Here is a 5,380-nt window from a genome sequence, read left to right as displayed (position 1 = left end):
CAAACTAGGGTACATTTTGTGGAATTTGCACAGATTTTAGATTATGACTAACCTATCTCATTTCTTGAGGTGCTAAAATGACAGGGCAGTACAACCCCCCCCCCCACCCCCAATTGACACCATTTTGGAAAGTAGACACCCCAAGGAAATTGCTGAGAGGCATGTTGAGCCCATTGAATATTTTATTTTTTTGTCACAAGTGATTGAAAAATGACAAAAAAAAAAAATGTACACAAAGTTGTCACTAAATGATATATTGCTCACACATGCCATGGTTATATGTGGAATTACACCCCGAAATACATTCTGCTGCTTCTCCTGAGTACCTATCAGTTATGAAGGCGATAAAATGCCAAGATAGCACAACCCCCCCCCCCCCAAATGACCCCATTTTGGAAAGTAGACACCCCAAGCTATTTGCAGATAGGCATGTTGAGTCCATGGTATATTTGATATTTTGCCACAAGTTGCAGGAAAATGACATTTTTTTTTGCACAAAGTTGTCACTAAATGATCTATTGCTCAAACATGCCATGGGCATATGTGAAATTACACCCCAAAAATACATTCTGCTGCTTCTCCTGAGTACGGGGATACCACATGTGAGACACAAATCCCTGTCAGAAGAGGGATTTGTGTGTTTACACACAAAAATCCTCGTTCTGGCTTACGTGCCCGCGGGTGGCCGGCGGCGATCACACCCTCTGGCCACGCGCATCGGGTCCCCCGCTGTGCAGCGCGTGCGCCTGTTATGGCTCTTAAAGGAACCATCGTATATAGATGGCGATTTGCGCAGGAGAGCCATCCTGCCGCCGTATATATGTACAGGAGCAGCCGGTCAGGAAGCAGTTAATACAATCAGGTGGTTTGGCCTAGTTCCTTGCAGAACCCAAACTAGACGAGCTTGGTCAGCATCTTTGGGATCAATACCCCACATTCTGTCTACTCAAGATATGTACTCAGACAGGCTCTCCCCTCTCTGCTGATGACTGTGATTCCAGATACAGCATACAGGGTGTCTATGTAGTCTATAGCGACACAAGTTTTCTTTCCCATCTTCACATTACAGATCACATCAGCCGCCGGGCCCCGAAGACTCTCACTGAGCCATTGTCATTTCACAGCCTCTGGAACACTCCATTCTTCCATGGCCTGTAAAGCTTGACTCATCCAGGTTTCAAACTCATCTTCCCCTACAGGCGTTGGTAACTGCCCAGAGAAAAACCTGAGTCTCCTATAACTCTGGTTGGTATTTCCAGTGCCATTCTTCACTAAACTGCCACCTAGCCGGCCCGATGCAGGCCCCTTCTCCTGAGCCCTTGGCAGGGACTGCCACTCAGCAGACTCTCCCCCCACTTGAAGTGGGATCACTCTGGCAGTCACTCCTTTGGCTAGACACATCTCTTCTTGCCACTCCAGTAGTACCCAGACTTGATCCAAGTCGTACTCAACTTCTGTGTCTACAATATAAGCCCAGTGTTCTGGGGCCAGAGCTCTCACCCACCTCCTAATCTCTCTGTTCACTTCCCGAGATCTCTAGGACAAGGCTTCTCTCCATTTGAGCTGATTTCTGCCCCAAGCAAACGCAGATTCAGAGGCGGCCTCCCACGCGGACTGTGGCTCTGGTCTAGGTTGGCCACTGCAGATAGCATCCCGGACGAGTCCCCAAATGTAGCACGGCCCCCTAGGGGACTGCTTGGATTCATCTGCATTGCCATGACTCTGTGAACCTTCCAACCCACCTGACACTCTGGGTTCAGACATCATTGCAATACCTTTAAGTAATAAGACAACTCTCAATGCATTTATATTCTATTAATGTTTACTTGAATACTTCAGTTAAGATGTGGTTGTACAAAGAGAAAAGGGGTCCAACTGAGTTTGGGATAACAGCACAAACTCGGCCGAATGACCACTTAGAAAATGTCAGTTGACACAGGAGGCAACAACAGAATATTATATACACCTATGTACAGTAGAATACCACCTGCACATAATCTGAAAGAATAAACAAGTTAAGCAGCAAAACAGACAGTAGTTCTAGAAAGAGAAGCCTGTTTAATCTCTGATCCTAATGAGAGATGCAGCTAAACATGGAAGGTGTAAGGGCCCTTTAAGTAGCAATGACAGAATGTCTCTGTTGCTGATTTGATGGTCTTCACTGGCAGTTGAAGTATCCGCAGTGGTGTCCAAACTATGGCCCTCCAGTTGTTAAGGAACTACAACTCCCATCATGCCTAGTCATGTCTGTGAATGTCAGAGTTTTACAATGCCTCGTGGGAAGTGTAGTTCCGCAACAGCTGGAGGGCCGTAGTTTGGACATGCATTAGGGTGTAGCAACAGAGTGGTAGTATATTTTGTGATGACTGTAGCTAAAGAGACTTATGTACAGTGGTAAAATGAAGGTGTAGTGAAGGGTCCCCAAAGTAAAGCTGTCTGTGCACAGTGTCCCAATGAAACAAAGGAAAGGTTTGCAAAGATGGGCGATGGCCCTCTCACTAACGACCAGGCCGATTCAACACCTTCCAGCAAGCAACTCCCGAATGGACGTTCCGGTTGCAGATCCGCTTGTGAAGATCCCCCATTACGGACCATGAAGCGTGGGTAGCCGCACTGTTGAGATCAGTTGTCCAATGAACAGCAGGCAGTGCTGGATCCCTTCTCAGTCAGGTAGGAGTGTAGTAGGCCATGACCTCACTCTCTCCGCGTGGAGAGGTCACACACACACACCCGGAGGAAGGGAGTGCGAGGCGGGTCTCTAGTTTTGTTTATAGTTCTTCCCATCAAGCTCCCTGGTGGTAGCAAATATCCCTGGGCTATGTAGTCCGGATGCATAGTCATGAAGGGGAACAGCCATCTGTTGGCACTATCAGTCCCACAATCCCTGTGGTTGGGCTCACAACTATGATGTCCGTTTGATAACGCTGGGCACTAGAGGGGATAACATGGCATACATATAGGGCAGGGAATAGCTGTTTGTTGCAATTATAGTTCATATTGCTACACTAGTTAAAAAAAAAAAAAAAAAAACACCACTCAGTGGTTACAAAATACCATCAAAAGAAAGTTCAAAAATATGATCTAAAACTCATGGATACAGTTTTGCCCAACAGAGTCAAACTATCAGAGCTGAAACTCAAAAAATGTATTGGTAATGAAAGGGGGTATCACAGACTGGTACTCAAGTAGCCAGTGCACCTTAAAATGGCTGTAAAGGCAGAAGGGTTTTTTTTTTTTTTTATCTCAATGCATTAAGATAAAAAAAAAAAAAAAACCTTCTGTGTGCAGCAGCTGCCCTCAGCTCCCCTAATACTTACCTGAGCCCCATCTCGATCCAGCAATGTTGCACAAGAGCCTAGGCTGTCTGGGACTCTCCCTCCTGATTGGCTGGGACACAGCTGCAAGGGCCATTGCTGTCAAAGTCAATGAGCTAATGAGAAGAGAGGGCAGGGCCGAGCCACGGCTCAGTGTTTTAATGGACACACAAAGCTGCAGCTCGGCTCGGGTGCCCCCATAGCAAGCTGCTTGCTGTGGGGCACTTGGCAGGAGGGAGGGGCCAAGAGCACCAGCGAGGGACCCAAGAAGAGGAAGATCAGGGCTGCTCTTTGCAAAACCACAGAGCAGGTAAGTATAACATTTTTTTTTTTTAGTTTAAAAATAACAAAAAACACACGACTTTAATGTGACAGTCATTACGCTAAATTCCTAGCTGCTGGAAGCTGCCAAGGTTGTTGCCTCACTGTTTGGCTGGCTAGGGAGTTCTTAGGATAGGATCTACCACCAATATAGTATAGTGAACAAACAAAACTACTTTATGCACAAAAAAAAAAAAAAAAATGTGCTCCATGTGAGCCAACAGTCTTCTCTGTCACAGAAAGCCAGGCTGGTTACCGTGTCGGGTAAAAAGCGTAGTAATTCAGGACCATGGAGAACATACACAAATCACTCAGGCAGCTCTCTGGTCAAATCAAACCTATAAACCCAACATTGCAAGCCAACATCCATTCTAACGCGTCACACTGATGAACTCAGTCTGTAAAGGAGGTGATCCTGTGTGGGTGTGATTAGCTGTTACTTTCCTTTAACCAGGCATTATGAACTCTGTAAGAATTAATACCATTTATTAAAAAAAAAAAAAAAAAAGTTACAAAGTTTTATCACAAAACGTTACAAAAGTGTGAAATCTTTTTTTTTCCAGTGATCTGAAAACAATAGACAAAGCATAACAAAACAGATGCAAATATGTATTGCGGTTAGTTACCCAATGAGAACAAGTTAGATGTGCACCTGCCACATACCACAGATCTACATTGTTTGTTACCACTGCATATTGGTGACCTGATGGTACATGATAATAAATTATAAATAATTGTTTTGGTATAGAACTGTAACAGCAAAGTCAGTTAAATCTTCAGCTGCCCCTGACAGAAAGTCATAGCATAAAAAGGGGAATGGGGTTTAAAACATAAAAAGGAGATTCAAAGTTGTAATATTTTGGTCCCATTACAAAAACAAAAACCTCAACAGACAGCACAAGTGCTATAGATGGATAAGTGTAACATAGATGAACAATGGAGTGTATGGGTGTAAGACATTAATGGTTATTGTTGTCAATTCACTATGTGGGTTGTCTATGCAACAGTAGTGCAGACCTCAGTGACCTGTTTGGCTTTGGAAACCCATTTCCAGAAGAATCATGAAAGACACAATGAGATTTATCATTTCTTAACAGCTAGAGACTAACAAGGTGCTTGATGTCACCCAATGTACAGATAGGTGGTGTACCCTGTATGCACCCCAATGGGTAATTTTTAAATGTAACTGGAGTTTCCTTTAGTAACATGTGTGAACTTCTTCCCTTTAACCGATAACAGTGCTGTGATACTGGGACCCTCACCATTTTCTCTGTTCAGCACTGTCCAGGCAAGGACATACACAAAAAAACTTCACTGTGTTCAGATATGTCTACAGCAGAACAGACCCAACAGTGCAGCAATGATGTTGGCAATACATGCAATAATACAATTGTTCAATAAAACATGTATGCCAAAGCAGGATGCATGTATGACCACAGCATTAGATGCTCCCCAGGAGAGAAGGGTGGCATTGAGCATTCTGGAGCACTACCGGATAATTATTGGAAAGGGAGGAGGGCCTGGGTATCACTTGTCCAGACCAGACGTTGCCTTTTGTGCTTTTGCATCAGACTTAATAAAGCAGTGCAAACAATTTGTAGTCTATGAGAAAAAGATAATCTCTTGCTGGAGCTTTGTGTACTAAAGTCTATATTTTAAGGACATTTTTTCAATAGAAAAAAGGTGTAGGTTTAAAATCACCTGCAAAAGTGTGAAGCTAGTACCAGCAAAATGGAACGAACAGG

This window comes from Aquarana catesbeiana, linkage group LG03, assembly GCF_042186555.1.
Source record: "Aquarana catesbeiana isolate 2022-GZ linkage group LG03, ASM4218655v1, whole genome shotgun sequence".
Taxonomy (NCBI): domain Eukaryota; kingdom Metazoa; phylum Chordata; class Amphibia; order Anura; family Ranidae; genus Aquarana; species Aquarana catesbeiana.
The sequence above is the reverse complement of the archived record's forward strand: the minus strand, read 5'-3'. Positions refer to the sequence as shown.